We start from the raw sequence: 27765 nt of genomic DNA on the forward strand, positions 1-27765 counted from the left end.
ATGTATCTGAGGGATCCTGGGACATCCTGTTGATGATATCCAGTAGGCGGTTACATCCAGGTTGCAGCTATGGATTTGGGAGTCATTACTGTGCTTCAAAAAAACACTTGGAGGGGCACGTGGATAGCTCAGTTGGTTAAGTGTCTGCATTTGGCTCAGGTCATGATTCCAGGGCCCTAGAATCGAGCCCCGCATGGGGCTTTCTGCGCAGTAAGGAGCCTGCTTCTCCCTTTCCCTCTGCCCCTCCCCCTTCTCATTCTCTCTCTCTCAAATAAATAAAATATCTTAAAAAAAAAACACTTTGAAGAAACTTCTGGCATCCTCCAATTCTCTGAAATATAGCTTTAAGAGTACTAAGAACACAACTAGAAAGTAAGAAATAAGAATAACTACTCAACAAATATACAGTGTTCCTACCACATGGTTCATTCCAGGCCAGGTGCTAGAGACATAAAGATGAATGAGAATGAGGTATAGTACTGATAAGGAGATACAAATTCAATGTACTTATCAGCTGGGGACTCCTGTTCCCTTAAGATTTAGGTAATACGATATTCTGTCCCTAAACTATGACCCATGAAAGTCCAAAGCCTTCCTGAGAGTTTCTGTGGAGTCACCACTGTCTTCAGGTTCCTACTTCCAAATAATTTGTTTCCATTGAGAGCAGCCTAGATTAGGAATACATTTATAAACTCCAAGCACGTTTATGAACTCATTCGGCTTATGTTTGTGGTCTATTAATTTACTTTGCATTTGTGAATATCACAGTTCCTCAACTACCCTCTGACCTTATTGTAAAGAGAGATTATATCATTATACCTCAGGCTGTACAATAGTGGTGCAGTATCTTTGCTGATTAAGCTTTATTCTTCTCATTCTATCTATACGACCCTTGAGAGGCCTCACTCTTCTTTGTTTGTGTGAGTAATAGGGCAGTAGCCTGCCCAATCACTACTTACCCAAGCCAACCCAAGAAAGCAGCTATAGGATTTTCTCTCGTGACATGCCAATAGAAGAGACAGGCAAGACTGTCAGTTCAGAAACATTGGTGCATTAGTTAGGGTGCACTAAACTGCTGTCACTAACAGATCCAAAAATGTTAACTGGTACAAACAAAACTGAAGTCTGTCTTATGGTCACAAAACAGTCCAAGGTAGGTGTTCCTGACTGAGTGTGACCCCATGTAGTGATTCAGGGACCCATGCATTTTGTCCCATGGACACATATACTACAAAGGCTGGGAAATGTAATCCATTCACTGTACCCTCACAAATTCCAATCACTATGTAGGGATACCATAGATACACGTGGACAACTAGTGGACTCAACCATTCCTAACTTTGGTTAAACTTTGGTCACTCCAGCAGATAAAATAACAGGACAAAGGGGCCTGTGCATTCTCTTTTATCCCCTTTTCTCTATTACTCAGCTCTTTCTCTTACGGTCTCAGGTTTTTGCCGCTAATAACCTCCTCCCAAATTCCCCCTAATTCCATCTTGTCTCTTGTAATTACAGAAAGATAAGCATTCAGTAATATCTCCATCGTGATCATGGCTTTATTTCTGAGCATTGTATAGGCCAAGTCATGAATGTCAAATTTATTCATTATCTCTAATGAAACGTAACATGCAAAATAATCCCAACCTTGAAAGACCATGCCCAGAAACTCTTACAAGGCAACCTTTCCAAACATATTTTTTATCCTGACAAGTTCTCCCTTTTTCTGAATACTGCAAACTCCCCTCCTGATCAGAAATGTCAGTCTTAGAGCACCTGGGTGGCTCAGTTGGTTAAGCATCTGCCTTTGGCTCAGGTCATGATCCCAGGGTCCTGGGATCCAGCCCTGCATCAGGCTCCCTGCTCAGCAGAGAGCCTGCTTCTCCCTCTCCCTCCCCTGCTCCCTCTGCTGCTCCCCCTGCTTGTTCTCTCTCTCTCTCTCTGTCAAACAAGTAAATAAAATCTTAAAAAAAAAAAAAAACAATTGTCAGTCTCATATACACATCTATATCACCAGCATCTAGCACTGCAGATGTCACTTTATTAACTGAATTGTCTTTCATGATCCTCATTATTCTAACCTGAAAATATACAGAACACATATTTAGTCAACAAATATTTATTAAAGGCCTACTGTGTGCTTAGCAATGTGAAAGGCACAAGGAGATTTGAGGATGAAGAGACTATACTTGCAATTCCCCACGGATTTACTGTCGAGTATGGAAGACAGGTTATAAACAAGTATTTATAGCCCACTATAATAGAGCTCTGAACAGGTCTTCATAAGTTAAGAGAAAAGGAACCACTCAACTCTGCTTGGAGATGTCAGGTTAGTATTATCCACCAACTCTTATTGAGTCCCCAGTCTGTGCTCAGTGCTATGATGGGCAGTGTGAAGGCTACGAAAGAAATAAAATGTTCTGTCCTTGTCCTTGATGAGCATATCATCTCCTTCCACAGAGCAATAATGTTCTCGGCAAGGCTGTATATAGAGTGTTGCAACTCAGTGCAAAGGGATATTAATGATGCCGAAGATGAGGTAAGCTTCCTGGGGGAGGTCAAGCCTTCCACTGGACCTTGAAATTTTATTTTGATTTGGATAGGAGTTGCATGTGAAACAGCTGGCTTTCCGGGCAAAGGAAAGAAATGGAATGAGCTGAGAACAAGGGAAAATATAGCCAGTGGATGCCTGAAACAGTAAGGAAATTAACCTTTCTGGAGTGAAAGGAATCAGCAGACAATAATGGATGAGGGGTGAGTGGCTTGCTGGAGTCAAACTTTATGAGTTGAGCAGGTAAGATTTAATGCATATAAATTTTTAAATGAAATATGGCACTCAACATACCTCAGAGGGAAACTTCCATAATTCCAAGTTGGGATAAACTTAGATACAAAACATCGTTACTGAGTAAACATGCAACATTTCTTCAGATGGCAGAGCACCAGAAATTCCTGTGCATGGAAGACACAAACAGTTCAACACTGTTCCTCTTCCCCTCGTAAAGGCAGATTATTTGCATATGTTGGCAGACATTTTAAACAACCTTGGGAAATATTTTTACCTTTCCTCCGGAAACATGAAAGAAAATCAGGATCCTAGAATCTAGAAAGGCAAATTGGGATGAAATTTATTAATTATTCTCTTGTGCACTTAAAATGACCAGCCCAAAGCCTGAAATCTTCAAATGGCCTTCTTTCAATTAGTTGGCACCCCAAGGTTTCTAATTTTATATTTCATTGGATGTGGTTTGCTTATATTGTAATTTTTGAAATACACTGTTCAGATGTTCCCTGACTAATTATGTTTAAAGAAGCATTTTATTTTTTAAAGATTTATTTATTTATTTGAGAGAGAGAGAAAGAGAGAGTGGAGGGAGGGAGAGAGGGAATGGGAGAGAGTCTTAAGCAGACTCCATACTGAGCATGGAGCTCCATTCAGGGCTCAGTCTCATGACTCTGAGATCATAACCTGAGCTGAAACCAAGAGTCAGACGTTTAACCGACTGAGCAACCCAGATACCCCAAGAAGCATTTTAAAATCAAATGTATTAAGTGAAATGTGATGTAATAGTAAAAAAAAAAATTAAAAAGATTTAATGCCTATAAATTAGGAGACTAGTGGAGTCTTATGAGGAGAGGGACTATTCGATAGAAGCAGAGACCCTCGTGCCTACAGTGACCTGATCCATAAATACTTGTGAATTTTTAACCTATGTACATTTTTTCTCTATCAGGAGTTAGGAAGTATTGGTGTTGCCATGTCATCCTGTATTGAAGGTACAATTTTGTTCCTCTGGGTTCATGAAGTCAGTATGAAATGAAGTAGATGAAAATCAGTTGGAGACATTCTAAGAATAGTGCAAGTAAAATCTCCCCAACTTCATGGTGCTGCTTTCTGAATTCTTTAATGAGGTTTTCATGAAGGAATCCATTGCAGGCCTCCTGAAATCACCTTATGTCATGTTTTCCCCTTTACTGTTCTCATGTGAACCAGCTAACTTTTTTTAAAGGAAATTTGGTTGGGATTTATTTTGTTTCAAAAAGCTGTGTTATTTTTCCTCCAAATCTGATCATTTTCTAGTCTAGGTAGATGCAAATTTGTTTCTCTGTCCTCTTTATCTTCTCCTGCTGGACATGACAAGCTGACATCTTGAGTCAAATACTCTACTTTCATGTCATCTACAAGCATTAAGACTAAATGATCTGTTTACAAATCAGATGTTTTTCTTTACAAACAAAATTTTACATATAGATCCAGGGCCCAAAATCAAATCCCTCTGGAATGCTTTTTTCCCTTAGTCCGACTGTTAAAGACAATTCAAAGGAAATGACTACAGGAGTAAACCAGATAACACGAACAAATGAAAGATTCCTCATATAGTAAAAACAACAAGGCACAATGAGGAGTGGCAAATAACAGAGGCTCAGAGATGGGAGGAAAATGGGGAACAATAAGGCCCATGGCAAAATCAGTTCTCATGCCCCATCCTGATGGAAGGACTGCCACAGAGAACTGATTTATCGCTTCCGTGCAAGCATCTCCAGCATTTCCAGATTTTCTCATTTTTAAAGATGATGTAATTCAGATTTTTAAGTAAAATCTCTTGATTTTTTTAAAATTTTGCAACCATATTAGAGACCCAACTGTTGCTGCCCAATAGCCATTCCTGACCCACATAACCATCTCTCGCTTCCCTTCTCAAAAATCTGAAAAACAAGGTACTCACTTCCCCAGACTCCCTACATTTAGGAATGGCCATGTAACCCAGTTCTGGACTTTGAGATGGAATGAAAAGATTTCTGGGGAGCTTGGAAAGAAAAGTTTTCTGGAAAGAGTTGTTTTTTTTTCCTTCTCTGATATAAGAAGAAAACAGTATGAAGAGAAATCATATTCACTGTTCTGGCTATTCCCCAGCTTTGTGCCCTTAGTTAAAATCACTTATGGAATGGGATGCCTAGAGGTGTGGTAGCCATGATGAGGACAAGAGAACCACGGAGTTCTGTATGAGTCTGCTCAGGCTGCCATAACAAAATACCATAGACTGGGTGACTTAACAGGAATGAATCTCTCTGCCAGAGGCTGGGGAACCCAAGGTCAAGATGCCCATAGGTAGATTTCATTCTGATGCCTCTTTTTTTTGGCTTGAAGGCAGCCATATTCTTGCTGACCTCTTGTTTGTGTATATGTCAGCAGAGAGAGCAAGCTCTTTGGTGTCATTTCTTATAAGAGATCTAATCCCATCACAAGGATCCCACCCTCATGACCTCTTCTAATCCTAATTACCTCCCAAAGGTCCCATCACCAAATACATCATATGGGGAGTTAAGGCTTCATCCTGTGAATTTTAAGAAAATATAAACATTCAATCCATAACAAGTTCTGACATTGATAAGCTACTGATAGAACTCTGGGAACATCCACCTCCACTCTTTATGTTATATGAGAGAATAAAATAGGTTTATTATTTACACCACTATTAAGTAGGTAGTTGGTACACACAGTCAAGAAATATTCCTAATTGATGTAATTTTTTTTTAGTTAAATGCTGTGTAGAATTTGTTTATAATGTATTTTCCTAACAATAACTCAGAATTAGCTGGGATTGTTAAAGACTCAAAGTCTGATATCCTCACAAAGCCCTACTACTTAGAATCAGTACCGTTAGAAGAGTTCTGCTCAGAACTTTCTCGGTAATTGTGTTATGGGTGGTAATTATAAGCTGTTAGACAGTGAGTTCCTTCATGCCAATTTCTCTGGGAGGGAGCCATGAGTCATAGTGAGTGGAGAATCTTTAATCACAATGTCTAGTTTAAGTGATGATGGTATAACTTTGAGGGAGAAAAGTGCATCCTTGGGAGAATCTAATGAAAGATGGGAGTTTCTCCTGAGAAAAATGCGCTTACACACTTTACATTGATGTCTCAGCATACTTCCATGAGTTTCACAGACCCCCTGAATCTTTTCTTGGATGTCCAAATTAAGAACCAATGACTTTGAGGCTGATTTAGAAGATGTATTAAAGTCAGACCTGGAAAACAGTGATTGGGAACTGACAGCAGAATCAGAAATGACCAGTTTGGGAATGGAAGATAACCATCCTCTGCAACCAAATCCCTGTGGCCATTTGAGATGAACTCCATGCGAGGTGCTACTTTCTCAGGTTCTGGAAGCAACAGCTCCTCCATGAGGAGAAGAGCTTCATGGAAGAGCTGTTCTATGTCTCTAGACAGAAAGATGCAAATACACAAATACAGCCTCCAAAAGGCAAACCTTACATTACTTCATCTTCTCCATCTAGATTAGAAGACATGGCACAACTGGGCAGAAATAAGCCAACATGAGATGGCATTCAGCAAGGAGGGACGGGGAGGGGAGCTCTTGCTTTTACCCAATCTGGGCACAGACTGTTGACAGATAATAATACTGGGCAATGTGATTCTATGCCTCTATCCAGAAGGAGTCTTTAACATGGACTTCTAAGTAGCATTTTAGTGTTGCCAATTTGTCAGAACTAGTTTTCTCTCTGATTCTCTAGGCCTAAAATGTACACTTCTATGTTGATTTGTGTCTTAAATAAATAGCAAAAATTTTACTGCAGCCCTGGTACGAGCGAGACTCTGCTCAGTGAAGCCAAGGAATCTGATGGGCTAAGTTCCAAACTCATCTTGGCACAGCTGACCAGCCAAACAGTATGCAACTCTGTGAAAATCTGAACATTTTCCTTTTGAAAGCACATTATTCACAACAGTGTTTTTCTTTATCTAGCTTTTATTGCTCTTGAATCTCAAATACCTTTTTTAAGTGAGGAATATTTTGCAATCCTACTAAAAAATGGGAAAGCTGGTCATCTTAAATTTTAAAAGATTAATTTACATCAATACTATAATTTCCTGAAGGGAAAACATATAAATGCAGAAATGTCTTCTAATATCTGGAGACTACTTCTGCTTGAGTTTACCAAATTTTACTCTGTGTATTTTGAGTTTGGCTAACAATGAGAAATTGCCTCTTTTGGATAAAGCCAATAAAATCTGGATGTTGTTACCTAATGAAGAAAAAGGAGCCTTGGTTATGGCATTCATTTTCTGAGGAGAGAAAATAATTTGCTAAGTGAAAAAAGAAATTTCAGGAAAGAAATTATGACATCAAGTTTGTTTAAATTGCTTTTAGACCTTAGTGTTAAAACCTTTTGGTGTCATGTGTGGCCAATGAGCACATGATTAAAAGCTGAGTGAATAATAGTGAAACTATGCATTTTCATCTTTTACTCATGACTTTTGGTTGTTTGGAAGCAAAAGATGACTTTTTGAAAAACAATTCATGAAAGTCATACAATTTAATGTGATGTATAAGATAAGAGAATGTTTCCGATAAACTTCACTTCGACCTTGGCCATCCCACAGCAGTGCCTTGTGACTAGTTCAGCCCTCATCTGATGTGTCCTGTGTGCCCATCTTTCACAGTATCCCAGGACACACAGAAGTCCTAAAAAAGGAGTGGAAGCTTTGAGTTTGAGACCTCCTCAGCTGAAATAGTAATTGATGACATTCCAGGTTTTTTAATACGAAAGCCACTAAATAACCTAACTCCTCAAAGATTTACCCGTCAATGGGATCAGGTAAAGACAACATTGGAAAAAACATCCTTGTATGCTGGATGTTTGCCCTCTATTCTCATCTCTGCTCTGCTAATCATTATTATGCTTGCTTGTCATTATTTTTCTAGCATCGAAACAATCAATTTAACATAATGTGTGTTTGTGGGTTTGTAAAACCCCAGATCAGTTAGATTTTGTGTATAACAATCCATCCCAAAATTTAGTGGTTTAGAACAACCCTTTATTATGACTCATGAGTCTACAGTCATCTAGATGGTTCTGTTGATCTGGGCTAAGTTTGACTGGTCTTGGCTAAGCTCTTTCACATCTGAAGCTTTGCCTAGGAAACTGAGATGACTCCACTGTAGTCCACATAGGACCTCACCCTCCATCTGGCTGTCCAGGCCTATTCCCATAATGACTGGCAGTGTTCCAAAAGAAAGAGTGGGAGCACATAAGGTTTCTTGAGTCCAGGCTCTTAATTCACACACAGTCACCTGACACATTCTATTTGCCAAAGAGAGTCACAAGCCTGGCCCACGTTCAATTTGAAGAAATGGACTTTGTCTCTTTATGGGAAAAGATACAAAGTCTCCTCTAGCAAAAGGAAGCGATCTAGGGAGAGGTGAAGAATGATCGCTATTTTTGCCACAGAAACCAGATTCCTTCTATGCAAAAAAGTGTTTCTTTGCTAGGAGTTTAATTTGGACTGAGGAGAACTCTTTATAACACCGAAGGGTCTTCACAAATCTAAGCACATTAACCAGGTAGAGCCAGGCTTCCAGTTCATCTAAGTCCCCAGTGTGTTTCTCGGTTCCGGGGCCACACACTGCCACTCCCATCACACAGTCTCTCAGCTCACACCCAGGAAGGAGAGTCTGTAGGACAATGTTTGTTGAAAAGTAATTTAGGCAGCCTCTGGCCTGGAATGCATCCACTGAACTGGAAGATTCAGGAGCTACAAAAATAAAACACTTGATGGACAAATAAATGCTTGGCTCCTTCTAAAGGAGGGGGCTGGAGAGCAGAGGAACTGGCAGAAAAGGTCAGTGCAAGAACAAGCATACCACACGGCGCTCGCCAAGGTACCACGAATCCCAGGGAGGCTCAAAGCCCTTGGGGACAAAAGAGGATGACAGGGAGGCCTCCTGACAGAAGGAAGCAGAATTCCCATAAAAACCAAAGACAGAGAAAATGAAAAACAACAAAGAGGCAATAGAAATCTGGAAGACCAAAAATAACATGACTTGAGTTTTAACAAAGTTCAAAAATACTAGTCTTTCTGGAAAATGAATCACTAACAAGCATGCCAATTTCCTGATGGCATATCTATAATATTTGTATATACAGCAACAAATATAAAAAGCTCCCTGAAATTTAAAGACTTTATTCCCAAGCTGTGGATTATCTGGTCCACTGTTTTCCGTCTTCCTATTTCCTTCAGCCCAGGTCATTGGGCAGGTAAATGGAGATTTACAAAACTTGCTAATGGAAGAAGAGAGCAGGGGATATTAAAAATTATTGACTACTATATAACAGAAACTTTATAAATGTTCAATGTTAGCATTCTAACAACCCAGAGAGGAAAGTATCATTATATCCCTCGAAGAAAGTCAAAACTTTAGGGATTAGAACAGTAAACTAACTCAAAGTCTTATTTCTTACATGTGGCAGATTCAAACCCACTTCTGCCTGACTTCAAAGCCCAGTCCTTTACCATGGTTCCTTAGAACTCTGAGACCAGTTAAAGGCCTTCATTTGAGAGGTGCCTGGGTGGCTCAGTTGGTTAACTGTCTGACTTTGGCTCAGGGCATGATCTTAGGGTCCTGGGATGGAGCCCTGCATTGCGTCGAGCTCCACGCTCAGCAGGAAGTCTACTTGTCCCCCTATTCCTCTCCCCTCTCATGCTCTCTCTCTCTAATAAATAGATAGAATCTTAAAAGAAAGAAAGAAAGAAAGAAAGAAAGAAAGAAAGAAAGAAAGAAAGAAAGAAAGAAAAGAAAGAAAAGGAAAGGAAAGGAAAGGAAAGGAAAGGAAAGGAAAGGAAAGGAAAAGAAAAAGAAAAAGAAAAAGAAAAAGAAAAAGAAAAAGAAAAAGAAAAAGAAAAAGAAAAAGAAAAAGCCTCCATTTGAGTGCTGGACCTCCAGGCCAGTGTGATTGGTTGAGCTGTCAACCTTAATCCGTGTCCTGGGTTAATGACAAATCCTGGTCTTGAAACAGTCCTACTACGTTCTGGTCCAGGGCTCTCTCTCCCATCACACACCTAAGGGGAAACAATTCAGTTAATGTATTCATTCATTTGAAGATTGCTCACTGAGCAGCTGCTGTGTTCCAGGTGCTGTGCCGGGGAGCACAGTGTGAACAATACACAATGTTCCCAGCACTTGCAAGATGAACACTGGATTATGAGGAAGCCTGAAACACAGGGCAAAGGAAAGTGTAGGGACTCAATCATCCATTGCTCCTACTTTTGCCTCCTCTCTTGTTCCTTTGATATTTGCTCACCCTTCCCTTACTCAGCCCATTCCACAGCGCCTTATCCCAGCAGTACTTTATCCAGTATTAGCCCATGACTCAAAAAAGAAATGACTGAGTTCCTGCTCCCCACATTCAGGACTTTTTCCCTATAATTAAAGGATTGAAAAGCACTGCAAACAACAGCTCTGAAACTTTAGAAGTCCTGAATTCCTTGACTATCTTCACAGCAGTCCCTTAATCCCTCCAGTGGTGTAGTGAAACCCACTGCCAGGAATTGTCTCCATAGGGTGCTTACTGAAATATCTCCTTTTGCAGTAGTTTGATGTCTTTTTTTTCATTAGCACTATGCTAAAATGTCTGGAGGAAGTTAGCCGGGGGTAATATCTCCAGAAGCAGCACGCACTGGGGTGCGGATGGTTTTACAGGAGCCGGTGCCTGAAGGCAGAAGTGAGGGGTGGGAAAAGCAATCCAGGAGAGTGAGAAAAGACAGTAAAATTGCGCGTTAGCGTGCTGGTTACCTCTGTGGACAATTACAGCTCACTCCTGCTGAGGATCCCCTAGGGAATTATGTGGACCCTCCTTTAGACTTGTCTCACCAGCCGACAAGCCGAGGATGTTAAGGTGTAGCCTCCCATCAGCCTCTGCGACAAAACTGCTCCATAGGGCATTAACTTCCCCACGCTTCCAAGTCATGTCTGTATGTGCCTGATCGCCCTTCCGTGCCTTCAGAAAGGCCCTTTAAGGCAGCAAAGGAAAAAGATGCCACTTCTTACACTTGATGAGGGATGCTGGTAACTTGCATGGATCCATCCACCTCAGTGGCTAAAATCAGGCTGAAGACAACGCAGCACCTTGCATCCTAAGCATCCACTAGAAGTAACATGACTGGTCTCAGAATAGAAGTAATTACAGACACTATTTGGAAGCTTGTCATTTACAAAGTGCCCTTCACGTTTATTTTTCATAGTAGACATACTGTGAGATTGACCTTATTATTACCACATTTTCCTCATAAAGTTCTGAGGATCAGAAAAGTTGACAATGGTAACAATGCCCCATCGTACTGAGCGTTCTAGTCTGCCTCTTCCAGTTATAATTGATTTAATCAGAACACCTTCATTTGAATAATCAACACACTCTAAACCCCTGACTTGGAAATCCTAGACAAAATTTTTCTTCTTTTTTAAGATGTATTTATTTATTTGAGAGAGAGGGAGGGAGAGGGAGAGCATGGAAGCAGGACGAGGGGCAGAGAGAGAGGGAGGCAGAGAAGCAGACTCCCCACAGAGCACAGAGCCTGACATGGCTCCATCTCACAACCCTGAGATCATGACCTGAGCCAAAATCAAGAGTCAGGTGCTTAACCAACTGAGCCACCAGGCGCCCCAAAATCTTTAATTTTCCAATTATTTCACAACCATGAACACGTGGTCTAATAATAACTGCAGAGGACAGCTGTCAACAACTTATATTTTTCTTAGCCTCCAGTATATAAATCAGAACTGTAGAGGCCAAGAAATAATTAACAGGTTCAGTTGATCTTAAAATAGCCACCAATATAACTCATATGGCAATTCCAGCAATATGAATGTTCATTCCTCATGCCAAAAAAATCCTCCATAGAAATCTGTTGCTGAAAACATTATGTGGCCACATTCCCATCTGCAGAGATGCTTGTTTTCCTCTGTTCCGTGCCAGAGTACTTAATCCAGTCATCATAATAAATTGCTGTTTTCTCTGCCCTCTTTATACAATTATTAGTGTATGTATCTGAAAGAATCTTGAGGTCTTAAGAACAGAGGAAGCGCTACCAGAAACGTTAATAGAATCACTCCCACATTTCACTCCTCTGATCTTTGCTTTATCAAAAAGTAGGCAGCTAAGTGTATATTTTATGAAATGTCACTGTGCATTTAAAAAGACTTCAAATTATATTTATTTTCATCCTTTATCCTGTCTGTATCCCAGTCTTACTCAGCAAATTTTGTATTTGCTAACAAAAACAACCATAATTTCATTTGCTTTGCCTACTGGCAGATAGACACGTGCACTATCATATCATCTGGTCATTATATGACCCTGCGACACATATAGTCATTGCAAATAGAGGAGATGAATTAACCTACAGAATGTGAATTTATTGCCAAGAGCAGTAAAATTACAATAAAAATTGCTGAAAAAAAAAAGAGAAAATAGACATAGTTTGTAGGTCTGCCTACTTGTCATAAAATTAAAAGATAAAAGTATTCCTGGTGCTTCTTAATAATGCAATCTACTTATTACCATTCCCAACTATTCCTGTCAAATGGTATGATGGTGGAAGATTCCTACCAAAAGAGTACTATATCCATGCCACAGTTTTCCATTTCTTGCTTATAATTATTATTTCCTATTGCTCCCTTTTGATGTATTTTGCAAACCACATCAGGGCCAAAGAGCCTCCTACCAACTTCCCTTTGGTGTTTGTAGGAGGGTTTACTGTGTCTCTCTCTTCATCCTTTGATATCAGAAAGGTTCAGTCTACAAAACCAGGAGGATTAAAGGACTGCTTATCAAAAAATTATTAATAGCAAAATTCTGAGTAAAGTCAACACACCAAGTTTGACAGATTTGTACATGCCTCTAATATATTTGCTCAACTGCAGAGAAATGTTCCACCCAAGCAACCAAGAAAATAACTCATTAAATGTTCAAAAGACTAACTAGCTTTTATTTTAGGCTAAGCTAATAAGAAACAGTTGTTTTCCCACCATATGTATGAAAACTTCAAGCATCGCTTGAAGAAGGCAGATTTGAATCCTCTGGTCTACCTCAAATCCTTTGGGATTAAGAAGCTTCTATTATTGTTGCTAATATCAATTATTTTTCACAACAAAAATGTGAAACAAAATTGTTCCCTAATCATTACAAAATCAGGGATCTGAAATTGCCCTCCAGAAGGTACAGGGATGGGGGTACCATAGTGTATTCTCCATGTTATTATAAGGTGTTTTTCTTGAAACCGTCTATTCCAGTTGGAAATTATACTTTGTGCAATCATATTTCTAACAGCTTCCAAGAAGTAAAATTTCCTGCAAAGGGAAAACATAGAGAGCTCTATTAATAGAGTCAAAAATATCCCCACCCAATATTTTTTTAGCTACTACACTTCAATAATAGATCGCCCTTTATCTCTATTTGCATTCATTTATGCCAATATAATGAGCACAGACTCTGTGCCAGGTACTCTATGATACACTGGGGATAAGAAAATGAAAAACATACAGTCTCTGTTCTGGGGGTGGAGGGGAGGTGGGATCACCATCCACCAGTGGAAAATGTAAACAGATGAAGACTACATGGCAAGTAAAATACATTCTATTGAAACTATATGGACTAGATGCTATGAGAGACCAAAGGAGGCAATAATTCAGCCTCTGCCTAAGAGATTCGGGTTCACATGGGAGGTGACTTTTGTGGTTATTCTTAAGTGAATTTATCCACCAGGGTAAGGATGATGGGGTGGGGCAAGGTGTGACTTAAGGCATATGTACAAAGCTAGAGTGAAGCATGTAGTCCAGGAAGATAGGCGATCTGGCTACAAAGATGGTGGTGGCAGATGATGGAGAAAGCTTTATGCTATACTATGTAGGTCAGGAGACAGAAGACCAGAACTCCTCAGATTATTACCAGATGCCCTAACAACACAGAATCAACATGTTTCCCCCAGGATTTAAAGCTGATGATTAGAGCAACTTCCAGCTTGGCCCAAAATTATTTGAAATTCATATATTTCAACTTTAAAATTCATGCAAATTTATATCCTAGTCTGTAAGTTATCCATGTTTATTTTAACATTTTTTAATTTTTTAATTTCCATTGAGAAAATAATGCTCCAGGAAGTGGCAGAGGAGGGGGGCTGGGTTTCTCCTACTCATCCTGGGGCTTTGAATACCAACAGCCAATAGGTATTGAGCCCCTACTATGTGCCAGGCACTATTGGACTGGCACACCACCATGTACTCTTGCTGAGAAGCTCTGGGGGGCAAGTGAGCAATCATTTAAAGGATTAGAGATGGTGTTATATGTTGAGTTCTCTGAAGCAGGTACTGAAACAGACTGTAAGGGCTGTAAGATGTTTATGAAAGATCAATACATATGAAAGGAAGGAAGAAAGATGAAACACGAATGGGTAAAGAGTGAAGTTAAGCTAAACTGCAGGCCCAACCATGCCTTGGCCAACCCAGTAGGAAGCTCTGGAACAAGCATGGCTCTTCAGAGTTGGCCAGCTTCCAACAGAAATAACCAGGCCTTTATCTCTCCATCACTCTGGCCTGGGTGTAGGCCTCCAGGGGGAGGGTGTGATCCGGGTAAGGAGAGGAGGTGGGGGGACCCCTGCAGCTGAGGCTGAACCCAAAGGAGCTGAAAGCCGACACAGCCTACTGACCACACTCTGCTGCAGAGAATCATGAAGGATCTAGGTGACGTGTCTCCATGTCTACCCAGGAGGAAGCGATATGAGAAAATGGGCTTTAGAAGGATCACTCCAGCTACTACAAAAAGGGAAGCCGTTTTGCAATAGTGTAACTGAGAGCTAATAGGATTTGCTCTTCCTTCTTTCCTTCTCCATGGTTTTACTTTCTAGTATCTGAAATCAGGGGAAACTGGGCAGAGGGGCATGCTGGTGGAATGGAGACATGATGTGCCAACTTTGCTTTCAAAGTTCTTCTCCTGAACGCTCACACACCCCTTATTAAATCGTACTTATGCCGTTTTCTATGGTTCATCTGGCACCATCACATGAATCATCTCATTCGTTTGCTACTCACAGCAAATCTACAGAAGTAGATTCGAAGAGAAATAGGCAGACTGCATTGGCTTGTTGCTCCCAGCCGCATGATACAGAACCCCGGAGAGCCATCCAGTCCGTTCACAGAGAATCTTCACCTGAATCCAACAAGGGGGTGGGGGTGCATAATTGCACCACAGAGTAAGTATTATGGGAGCTATTTAGCACACAGATACCACTCTTATATGTTTGACTATTGTGTTAGTTGGGGTTCCTCAGAGAAGCAGAACCAATGGCGTGCATATATGGAAAGAAAATGAGAGATTTATTTTAAGGAATTGGCTCACGCAATTGTGGAGGCTGGCAATTTCAAAATCTGTAGGGGTAGGCGGCAGGCTGGAGACCCAGGGAAAAACTGCACTTCAAGTTCAAAGGCAGTCTGCTAGTAAATTATCCTCTTCATCAGAGCTGGTCAGTCTTTTTCTTAAAGCCTTCAACTGTTTGGATGGGACCCACTCACACTATGGAAGGTAATCTGCTTTACTCAAAGTTTACGGACTTAAATATTAATCTTATCTTAAAAAATACTTCACCAAAACATCTACAATAATGTTTGAGCAAATATCTGGGTACTTTGGCCTTAGCCAAGTTGACACATAAAATTAACCATCACTACTATTAAGATATTAAAGATACTACACTAACATAGTCTCATTAATACTTTGCACATTAATTTTCATATGATAGAAAGTTAATGTAAAACATCATCTTGTTTTTACACAGTTTTCTTTTTGTTAGGTTTTTGTTTTAGCCTTCCATATCAGTTAAGAGTTCTTAAATTCAAGCAACAGAAACTGATTCTGGTTGTCTTAATCAAAGATAATTTCTTGGAAGCACATGAAGAGATGACAGAATCAACAAAATCTTGGATGACCAAGCCTATAAAATGGAAAGGAATTACCAGTTACCTTGATAACTGCAGAGGTTGGACAACCAGGAGACCACACCACTCACTGTAAGATAGTGCAACTACCCACTGCTACATGTCATTGCCCCCACCCCTGGGCCATGTCAATATTCATGCTGCCTTTATTAATATCGATGCCATTATCTTTGTGCTGTTCAACAGAGATATAAGGTCACAAGGAGACATTAGATTATCCAAGTCTGAGTCACATGTCCACTCTTCAGCCTCTGCTCCGGGTACAGGGAATATTGGAAATTTGAGGTTTCCATAATGTAGGATAGCATCCTACATTCAACAAGATGGACAGCATGATGGATTCCCACAAAATGAAAAGAATGTTCAGATAGTTATAACCAAAGAATGATGAATAAATATGAAGACTGAGCCATCAAGTCTACTTACCCTGTTCTCAATTTGTAATGCATCCCTTTTTTCTGTTCTCAAAAAATTCTAAGGAGAACATGGAAACTCCAAAGGGATTCCAATTGAGTGGCTGTGAGCCATATTGTCTGGCTCTCGCTATGTTCCTTTATCCCTATCCTGAATCTTGACAGTGATGAGGCCAGAAAATTCACCCAGGGTATGAGCAGGGTTTGGACAGCAGACCTAAAGGAATTAATTTATTGTCAAACATAACTGGTCTGCAGCTGATCTATCAAGGAATTCAGGAGGTATCCAACATAGCTCTAGATACACAAGTTGGTCTCCAAAAGACATCATTATTTAATATATATTTATTAAATACCTACGGTATGCCAGGCACTATTCTAGGTGTTGGAAATATACAGGTGAAAAGCAAAAAAAAAAAAAAAAAAAGATAAGATCTGTCCCTCTGTACTGAAATTTACATTCTAATAGAGGAAATCGGACAAGAAACAAACAAACAAGCAACTGTGTCAGATGATGCTAAGGGTAATGCAAAAAGCAAAGTAGGAGAAGTTGACAGAAAATGAAAGAAGGTTCTATTTACATAGGGTGGTAGGGATGAGCTCTCCAAACCGGTGACATTTGAGTAAACAACTGAATAAAATAAGTCACATCAAGGGAACTATAACTGGAGGAAGAATATTCCAGATAGCAGATATGCCAAGTGCATCGGCCCAGAGTTGAAAATGTTCTTGGCATGTTTAATAAATAGTAAGTAGGTCTGTATGACTGGAGCATAAGGAAGTATAGGGAAATAGTAGCAGATAAGGTTAGATGAGTAGCAGGGGCTAGATCATGTAGAACCTTGTAGGTGGTGTTAAGAGGCTAAGACATTTGGGTTTCATTCTAAATTGGGAATTTATTCAAACATTTTTAGCAGAGAAGTGGTGGGATATAACATATTTTAAAGTGATACTCTGGCTGCAATGTTGAGATGAACATTCTAGGGAGAGGGCAAAAGCATGGTGTCTAATTACACTGGTCCAGTGAGAAATTATGGGGCTTGCACTAGGCTCTTACAGTAGAAGCACGTTGTGAGAAGTGGTCAGGCTATAGATATGTTTTGGACATGGAACCAACAGGATTTTATGATAGGATGTGGAACAAAAAAAAAAAGAAAAAAGGCAATGGTAACTTCAAAGTTTTTGGCCTGAGCAACAGTAATGATAGAGTTGCTACCAACTGTGATAGGGAAGACTGGAAGGTGAGAGTTAGATAAAGAGTTTTAGTTTGGGACATGTTAAATTTGAAGTTTCTCTTAGACATCCAAATGGAGATATTGAGGTCACAAAGATGAAAAGGACCCAGCAAACAGAATGGGGACTGGGAAGCCAGGGAGGTGGGTGGAGAACCAAGAGATTACAGTGTGCTACTGAATGCCAAGAGATGAAAGAGTTTCAAGGAGAAGAGAATGAGGAACTATGTCAATAAGAGGAGGACTGTGTCCAGTAAGATGAGGCCACCGGATGTGGATTTGACAACATGGAGGTCATTGGTAACCTTAACCACACAGTTTCATTGGACAAAAGACTTATAGCACTAGATTCTAGTGAGAATGGCAGGCAATGGAGAAGAGAAGGCAACAGATAGGTTTACTCTCAAGGAGAGCAGGGAAATGGAACGATAGCTAAAGGAGTATGTGGAGTTGAACATAGATGTTTTGGTTAATTTGCTGGTAGAAGTATTGCTTCCAATTGCTTCTAGTTTCTCAGTGAAATAAGCAAGGTCTTAGTGGGAGACAGGGCAGTGGGGAGAGTAGTGGTTGAAATCTGAGGAAAGAAGAAAAGGTATGTAGCAATAATGATTTGTCTAATATCCATGTTCTCCCTCTTCCTTAAAAGAGAACTCCTATTTTTAGTTGGGCCCTTGGTCACCGAGAAGAAAGACATTTTCCAAACTCCCCTGCATTAAGTGTGACCAGTTGACTAAATTCTAGCAAGAGAGAAGTATGCAGAAATGTTATACGAGATGACCAGGAAGACTCCTTAAGGAAAGTGCCTCTGCTGAGAGGTGCCCCATTTGTTTCTCACCTTCCTCCTTTCTACTTCCTGTAACTCAGATGTGATGCCTGACATTACAGCAGCCATCCATCTTACTCATCTTGAGGACGGAAGTTGACTGCAAAGCATGGGAGAGCAGAAAAAAAGAAGTTTCTTGGGTTTCTCATGACTTTGTGTGACTGCCAAAGGAGCCAAGAACTACCTTTTTGTGTTTTGTGAGAAGATCCATCAGTGGGTTTCTGTTATGTGCAGCTTGAATCTAATTCCAACAATATATGGTGTGAAATAGTCATATGGGAATATGAGAATGTTGAAAGGGGCAATGCCATGGATGTGCCAAGCCAATTAGAGTGATGTGGCTATATATTTAGAGTGATCTTAGTCATCACGGTTATATTTTTCTCAGTTGCTTGAGTGCAGAGAAAGATTTATCAGAGTTGGAGTTTTGCCAAACATACAACTGGAGAGAGAGACAAGAGTGTCAAGAATGCATGCGCAAGAGTGGGATCTAAATGAAGAAACAAAGAAAGTGAAGCTGTGGTAGAGCTGAGGGACAGCGAAAATATGTTACCATTCTTGGATTAAAGGTCCCAATGGGGTTGAAGAATTGATAAGAGTATGAGATGCTTGAAATTGAGATAATAAAGACTTGTAGTTATAGCTGGTATTAGCATTGAAGGGATGCCCATGAAATCAGGTAGCTGAGGATGGAGTGCAGGACAAGAGCAATAGTTGAAGAGATCATAGTCATGTTGAATCTCTGGACCTGGGTCCAGACCAGGTTGCCTTTAGAGATGGACATCTAACTCAATCACATGAAAAGTTTGCTGAGTTTTCTAAATTTGTTTTTGAAAAACAGTTGATTTGGTACTTCGTTACTATCACAATCTAATCATAATCATCACATTTGTCCTTACAGTGCCTATCTTTTGAATATGAACTGATGGTCAGGTTATTATGGTCAATTACTATTACAGAGCCCACTGTGAAAACGGTAAGGGTAAATACTAATAGCCTGTTTTTTAAATTAACGACCTGAGGCAGAGAATGAATAACTTGGCAAAGAACACATATACATGGAGTAGGTCATTTCAATGGCTTTCTAAGGGGAGAAATCTGGCTTTCTCAGGTACTAAGTGCCCCCATTAGAATAACTTTTAAAACAGAAACCCTCTTTCCCTATAAACTTTGAGTGAAATTCCACCCTCCACTCCAATGGGAATTATACAACCCTGAAACAAAAGAAATGAAAAGAAGCCTCCCTGCTGTTAGCTTGGGGCAGACTCTTTCATCCTTTTAAGCATTTAAGAAAACCAAGATGTACTTCAACCTTGAAATCAGACTGGAATCTGGGGTTTTGTTGTTGTTGTTGCTCCAAATGTACTTTTTATGGACCCCTGATGTAGCAAACATAAAAGTGAGCTTTTGGTTTGGTTAAGGCAAGAGTGGGAGCCTGGGCCCCTGCATACTTGGGTTTTCTACTTATCCATGTTGGGCTCAGGAGAGGGGAGCTTTCCTATACCCTCTCAGGGTCCCTGGCTAGGTCGAAAAATTAAACTAAGGCAGATCAACAGGAGAAGAGCATACATTTTTTTAAAAATATAAGTTTTATTTGACATGGGAGCCTTCATAAGGAAATGAAGACCTGAAGAAACCATTAAACCAGAGTATTTTTATGTTAGGTTTGATGACGAGTGGACAGCGCTGGAGGAATACGATAGATCAGGGAGTATGAGGTAAGTATAGTACACCAGCACAGCCTGTTCCTTAGGATTCTTCTAGGCATCCCTTTGTCTTCAAAGATAAGGGTGTTCCTTCCCTCCAAGCATAGGGAAGGCACCTCTCACATCAAGGTTCTATGACCTGTTTCAAGGCAAAGAATTGTGGGAGGTGGTGATGACAGAAGGTCAGAGTGTCCTGCTCCTGCCATTTTCCTAAATTCCTTCCCCGTAAAATATTCAATATGCCAAGGTGCCATATTTTGGGGTGGCATTTCCTGAACCTCATCACATGTTTGGCAATCATCGGGACATATTTCTATATATGTATGTATTTATTATGACAAATACTCATTTGCTTACTTATTTCTGTATTTAATGATGTGTTTAAGAGACAAGGAAATGGAGGAAAGGCTGAAAGGTGCAAATCCTTACTGTCCTTGACCTGTTTTTTATACTGGCTTCTTTCCTTCTTTAAGAAATCTCTGAAAAACAGAGGGTACTTTAAAAGTAGTTGAAATTGTAATTATCAGAGTTTCATTCTGAAAAAAAGATGGGAGTAATTTTAAAAAGACTAAAATCAAAATAAAACAAAATAAAACAAAAAAAATAAAATTTTAAAAAAGAAAGAAAGGAAAACATTTTTAAATTAACAGTATGGCAGAAAAGAGCACTACATTTAAAGTCAGCAGGCATAGGTTCTATAACTGTCTTCACTAGTTATTGCTTGTTTGACCTCTGTTTCCCCAAGTGGAAAATGCAGAATGTAGCTCTGCCCCTGCACTCCTCCTCTGGGTTATAGTGTCAAATAAATATTAATTTCAAAATGCTGTACGAAAAAGAGAGAGAGAGAGGAACTAGTAAAAGCATTCCATAATCTCTGAAAATTGTCAGACTCTCCACATTTTTTCATATGATTGTATCCGCTGTTAAAGGTAACCTAGTTAACCAAACCAAGTTTAACCACTGTGCAAAGGTGCCATGTCACTGAGCAATAGTGGGTCTTAAACTTTAGAATCCATAAGGATCATGGTAGAATGCAGATTCTTAGGCCACAGTAGCCTGAGAATCTAATCCAATAGGTTTGAGATAGAGCCCCGGAATCTGCATTCTTAATAACCTTCTTTGGTAAACAAGATGTTTTCCAACATTCTTCTGAGGTCCTAATCATGGGTATTACTTAAAAGTATATAATCTCAAGGAATGGAAATAAAATGACTTTGTTTTTTATGTCCAGGTAGCCATTTGTATGCTGTATAAACAGAAAAGGAAGGATCCATCTTACCAGATGCATTTACTTTTATGTACATATTGTTTTAATCAACAGTATTGAACATCCCCCAGTATGCCAGGCACAGTGCTATAGTTTCACATCTATGGTCTCATAAAAATGAGGGTCAGCAAATCTGACTTGTTGAGGCCTTTCTGAGGCCTAGAATATCTTCACCAGTTTGAGGCATTACGCCATCATAAAGGGTAACACATCAGCTTCCTAACAGTTTATACAAAATCTCTGCTTCATTGCCATTTTGCAGAATAACAATAAAACCAGGGATGCATGTGTTTTATTAAAAGGAGGAACGACAGAGCCTACAAAAATATCAGGAGCTTGAAGCTCCTAAGAAAACCAAAGGAAACGTTGAAGGGAAGCTAAAAACAAACTAGTCCAAGTGCACAAGATTCCCTAGCTTGAGGAGTTTTGACTGGATGGTTTGCAAATTGATAAAGCTAATGGGACCCCCAGGCTGGCCTGACTCCTTTCAACACACAGTCACTCTCTCCATACGCATTCATCACTACTCCATTTCCATTCGCATATCTCCCCTGGGATTTCTATTTATTTTAAAGGTCAGAATTTTAAAAGAGAAAATTGAATGTATTCTTAATGAAGGCAACTTAATCACAAATATAAATTTGTAACTTGCTTTGTTGGTAGAGTTAAGAAGTTGTTCTTTTAGTTTGTGAAAATACAACAGAAATACTGCATTTAAATCAGCAATACTTTGGATGTCACTCAGTTTTGTTTTTTTTCTAAGATTTCTTTCTTTCTTTCAGAGAGAGAGCACCAGCTGGAAGGGCAAGGTGAGAGGGAGAGGCACAGGGAAAGGGTGGGGCACAGGGAGAGGGTGGGGCACAGGGAGAGGGTGGGGCACAGGGAGAGGGAGGGGCACAGGGAGAGGGTGGGGCACAGGGAGAGGGTGGGGCACAGGGAGAGGGAGAGAGAATCCCAAGCAGACTCTGCGAAGAGTGCAGAGCTGGATATGGGGCTCAACCTCAGGATCCTGAGATCACCACAGGAGCCGAAACCAAGAGTGGGACACCTAACTGACTGTACCACCCAGGCACCCGAGATGTCACTCAGTTTGTAAGTGGACAAACTTTTGTTTCTGAGAGTCAAGAAGAAAAAAAATGTAATGGATTGTTATTAACATACAAACCACTTCTCAAGCAATTCTCTTTTTAAATTCAGAACAAGGAAAACACATAGGTGTCTATTCCTTTTTGCCACAGGATTGCTGCAATTGATAAGACCATACACTCAGTCATGATACAGGTAAGGCTGACTTTTTTTTTAATGTAATTATTTTATATTCAGAATAAGTATGGAATTTAAACATTTCTGAGAAAAGCTCTCTCTAGATGTTATATATTTTAACTTCAACATTTTAGTTAGTTGGTTGGTTGGTTTACCTACCAAAATGTAAGGTGACTTATCTAGGTTACAAAAGACCTAAACTGTTGAATAATTTGAGGTTTAAAAGGATTTTATGCCTATTAAATTATGGAGGAAGTTGGGCAGAGTGTGATAATTTTATTTCCTCTACCACTTAACTGGTTATAAGGAAAAAAACCACTATAATTGCTTTTGTGTTGTGTTGCAAAAATTTTCATCCCCGAATCATATGCTTAGCTCTAGGCTACAGTTAATTGGCAATGAATGCAGGGATATTGCATGCTGGAAATTAACTGTCATTTAGAAGTTTCTCTGAATACTCCATGCTTTGGGGACTAACTGGAGGAACTTTTAAATAGGGCTTCAGAATCATTAACAGTCAAGGGGATCATTTAAAGAGCCCACCTGCTCGTGTACCCCAGTGGGAGAAAGTCAAATTTTCCCTCTTTGTCTTTGGTGCCATGAAGTCCCATAGAATTATCATCAAGATGTTGAAATATTTACTAAGTGCAAACAGTATGCTAGAAAAAATGAAGGAAGGAAGCGGGAAAGAAGGAAAGAGAATCTAGACTATTCTGAGGAATCTACTAGATTGTCTTCAGAGTATTATCTTTGTGCTCCAGTGCCCATCGTCTTTGACAAGCATTTAGGCTACACATGACATGAGCTGAAATACTAAATCCAGTATGCCCCTTTTCTTCATTAGGAAGTTATATCTTCTTTTAGTATTCCATTTGATTCAAATTGATTTATTCCCAATTGTCCGTTCAACAATTGCCCAATATTTTGTAAATAAAAACCAATAGTTTCCACTTGTTAAAAATAGGTGATGACTTTTTCTTTCCTCTCCCCCACCCTTTCTGCTCCGTGATAGGTTACAATGCAAGTCAGTCTCAGGCTAAATTCTGCCACTCATATGAACATTTGTTAACAAGTAGAAACACCAACAAAGTCATTCGAACTGTGGTATTCATAGCACTGTTACCCAAGTATCTCCAACTATCTGCCTTCTGGACCAAAGATAGCTTCATATTTGCCAATACAAGACCCTCCAGGAGACAGCTCACTTTTTCCTTCTTCCAAGACAACAAGCAATGTTCCAGGTCACGGCTGCTCTGTCAGACAGGCTCTCAGGATGATAGCCATGCAGAACAAACCCTCAGTGGACATGAATAATAAGCGAGAAATAAACCTTTGTTGATTTCAGCTACTGAGATTCAAAGTGTAATTTGCTCCTGCAGCATCTCCTAGCTATCCTGACCAATGCACGGTTGTCATCGTAAGCTCAGCGAAGTCCCATTTTTCATCCTTGATTTTTATTCCAACAATTATTTTGAACAAAAATTTCACTCTGAAGTAAATGCAATGTTATTACAATAAGATCAACTAGAATCCTCCATATTCAATGTGAGGGAGAGTAGGAAGTAGGGATGAGCTCGCTGTTGTGTCTAGGGAAATATGCTGAAGTTAAGTTAGATTCACCAGATTTTGGCCCATTCATGCAATGACAAGGTACCTACACAATCATCTTTGTCAACCACAAATCTTAAAAACCATTCATTTAATCAATGAAAAAGGATTTCTCATCTGTTAAGCTAAATAGTGAACTCTGTTGTGCAGACTCAAATAGCTATCGCCTATTCTGAGGTTTGGATTTCTAGTTTGGGTATCTTGAAATATTAATTAACCTCAAATATTAATTTAACCTTAGGGCACAAATTAAAGTTAATCTACATGTACGTATATATCTCAGCTTAAACTGACATATTATAGTTAATTACAGACAATACAATATTGGTAAAAGAGCTCAAGCCGTCATCTTACCTATTTACAAAAAAAAAAAAAAATAGCCTTTTCTCTTTTCTAAGGCTCTATCTCCCATCAAGATCCTCAAAACTCTCTAGAATGTTTACACATGACTAAAGATTACTTCCGATCTTTCGCCGCCCTTTTGAAGATGCTGGGATTCTAGATGTGCCATCTTGATACTGGAGAAACCTGCCATCAGAAGCAAGTTGCTTTCGAAACAGCTTTAAATTTACCAAACTGTAAAACGTTGGTTGCCTATGGCACCTGGAACATCCAAAGAAAGCCAACACCTTGTGTTCTCATCACAGACATTGTCTAGATGCAAGACAAGAGGTTCTTTCCTCAACACCCTCCCACTCCGACCCCACGGTTGCTGCAATCATCAGTCACGCTTACTCCTTGTCAATACTGGCCTATGCTACCGGTTTCATACCTTTAAATTTATTCATTCAACTTTTCAAAGTCCCAGCATATATTTTGAAACATACAGTTATTGTTTAAAGAAGTCTATTTTCAAAAATATGGGCATCATACAACATACATCATACAACAGAGAAATCTAAGGGGTAGCATAATACTCCAGATCAAGTAAAAGTGGAGAACTGTTACTACTCGTATACCTGAAGGGCCGGGGGTAGAGGGTATAATAAATCATAGTCAGGACTCTGGAAGATGGTGCTGGGCAAGAGCCGTGATCTTTGGTTGAAGGACTGAAGCAGCCTACAACAACTCCAAAGGAAGGAAATTCAAGGGAGGGGCATTATTTAACTTCACCCTTCAGTATCCCGCTGGTATGTGCCATTGGCAAACCCAAACAGAAACAAGAGGGCAGGGGAGCCCAATGATGTAATCCAGACAGTTCAGCATCCCAGCCTGGGGAAGAGGAGCGAATGCATTTGGAGAGGATGGAAAATATCCAGCACTCATACAGCTGCTTCACAGGGCACAAGTCTGTCTCAGGAGGCTAGGCTGGAACCCACCACTTCAGAGATCCAGAACCACCCTTCCCAGTGGCCCTATCACTTTCTACCTTCACAATAACTTTTTTTCAGGGATTTTTCCTGATTACCCTATGCCAGTTCCTCAGTCAGGAACACCAACATTCTCCCCCAAAAGGTTCCAAAACTCTGACCCTCAAGGCAGAGTTGGCAGTAAAGAATAAAATCTGTGTTTCAATGGAAAACTGTACATTGTCTGTGTATAGCATATCCTTTTGGGTTATCAGACTGTGGCCTTTCATTTATTTGAGCTATTTGTCACTCTTTGTAAGTTAGACATGCAACTTCTACTTCTTTCAGTAAGGTTTCTATTGACATCATCCCTTTAGTTAAAAAAAAAAAATGTACCTCCATTTGCAATTTCAATTCTCTTATTTCATATAAATTTGTGCTTTTTTTACTTTTTCTTTGAGTTGGCTTAAGATCTTCCCAGTTCTCTCATATATGAGTAAAATAAAATCTTGAACATTTGTTAAGTTCTATATCTATAGGAGAACTAGGATTTTACCTTTTCCTGAAAACTATCTTTGAATGAGAGTCTCAGTCTTTTCCCTATCAGAAAGGACTGGGATTCTGAAGCAAATTTGCCTGAGCAAACTGTAAACTTAGCATATCAATGGTTTATCTCAAAAGATTACAAAATAGGTATCTGTTATGCAACATTTGCAGAAAATAAAAAAGTTGATGGCATGCTAAGAAAATAAAGACTCTGGCTAAATTGTGAAATGTTGAAAAGTTAATACCTTAATAGTATTTTATAATTCTATCCTTCTGATTCATTTTGTGACCGTGACTCAGAACCACAATGAGATGCTGAATTTTATAGCAATGGTATTTGGTTTCACAAGGTGATTACTATATTATTTTTCTGTTGGAGACAGTCTTCACTGGGTGTAAAAGTCATTGGGTGGGCATTAGATGAAAAGCTGGAAGTACTTCTGAGATAATTATAAACGTGGAGGGGGTGGGTACCCTACTTTCAGTGAGCAACCAGAGAAAACAAAATAATCCAAGATTCTAGAACTAATTATTTTAAAATCACCTCCTTGCTGCAGGTTTAAGGAATTATTTCCAATTTCATTAGTCAATATGCCATCCTTTCGAAATTGTGCCTTTCACTATTAAAATGCTAACACTCACCCACTTTTCTTGTCTTAACTCCCAATACACCACAACAAAAGCCTTCCACAATTTCAGACTTGACTACTCCTTGGGGCTGAACATTCCCGGCTTCTCCAGGGACTCACCCTCACACCCATCAGTCTCCTCCTGACTGCCAGTCAACTCATTTCTGAATCCTCCTTGCACTTTTCTTCCAATGCAAATGAACTGTCCCTTCAGGATTAACTCAAATATCATCTCTTCTACAAAGTTCTTCCTGACCATTCCAGCTAGAAGTGACTTAACATCTCTATGTCAAGCTTGTCTGTGTCATCCATTCGATGGTGCAAGGTGGGCTCACTCAGAGGGGATAAGTATTACAGGCTAGTTGGATCCACTATGAGAACAAATAACAAAATTACCAATCACATCTTTTCCTTCTGTGGATTCTAAAACAATTAAAACAGATACAGGAATCAGGCAAGGGTCAAAATGCCAGCTTTATCGCAGGCAAAGCTGAATTAGAAGGCACAATTTGAACTTGAGGATGAAATCACACTTTCTAGTACCTCCCTCTGAGTTGGGTCAATTTATTCACCCAGTATTGGGGCCAAGAAGCACTACTGGGGCCTGTGTACCCACCAAACAGCAACAGAAATGGAGAGAACGTATGCACCTCTTCAGGCTGAGCTGTACATGCTCGTGAAACTTTCTGCCCCTGAGAGCAGTTAACAAAGGGGATGGAGTATGGAACAAAAGCTATTCATGAAGGGGTGGCCATCTCTAATTTATAAGACAATGGGAACACAAGATGAATGGGAAAGTGATCATGCCTGCGGACAAAAGTATAATGATGTAATTTTTGTCTGGGAGTAGCCAGTTCATCATCTCCTCCCCTCTGTGGAAGGCTGCCCCCCCCCCAATAAAACCAGCATGGCCTGTTGATAAGATAAGGCCCAATGCACTGCTCACCATGAGAAGGAAGAAAAGCCTCTCCACAGAGTTTTGACAGTGTCAGGGCATGGTGGGGAGGGACTGGTCAGGGAAGGAACTCAGACTTTATTGAGAATTGGAAGTTTGGGTTAAGGAGGATCTTTCACGTGGGGACTTGATTGGATTGTACGACAGCAGTCCGGTATTGGTGGAGACAGCAAAGGGAGGATTTTATAGTGAGGGATCCAAAGGATCTTAGGGTGCAAACTACCCATTGATGCTTTCCACTGAAGAGTTA

At 39.9% G+C, this 27765-nt stretch overlaps 1 long non-coding RNA gene across 3 annotated transcripts; it reads left to right on the top strand.

Moving 5' to 3' along the window:
• The first annotated feature begins 2615 nt into the window (after positions 1-2615).
• Positions 2616-26121, top strand: LOC148108380 (uncharacterized). 3 transcript variants are annotated; one of them, XR_015727842.1, is made up of 6 exons: positions 2616-2791; positions 19917-19970; positions 22008-22034; positions 22231-22317; positions 22423-22506; positions 23501-26121. It is a non-coding gene; the product is annotated as an uncharacterized LOC148108380 (long non-coding RNA). The 3 variants fall into 3 exon arrangements; XR_015727844.1 differs by lacking the exon at positions 22231-22317; XR_015727843.1 differs by lacking the exon at positions 22231-22317 and having other exon boundaries at positions 22464-22506.
• The last annotated feature ends 1644 nt before the right edge of the window (positions 26122-27765 follow it).

Source organism: Ursus americanus, chromosome 20 (assembly GCF_024610735.1).
Source record: "Ursus americanus isolate L20-20 chromosome 20, mUrsAme1.1.p, whole genome shotgun sequence".
In the NCBI taxonomy this organism is placed as follows: Eukaryota; Metazoa; Chordata; class Mammalia; order Carnivora; family Ursidae; genus Ursus; species Ursus americanus.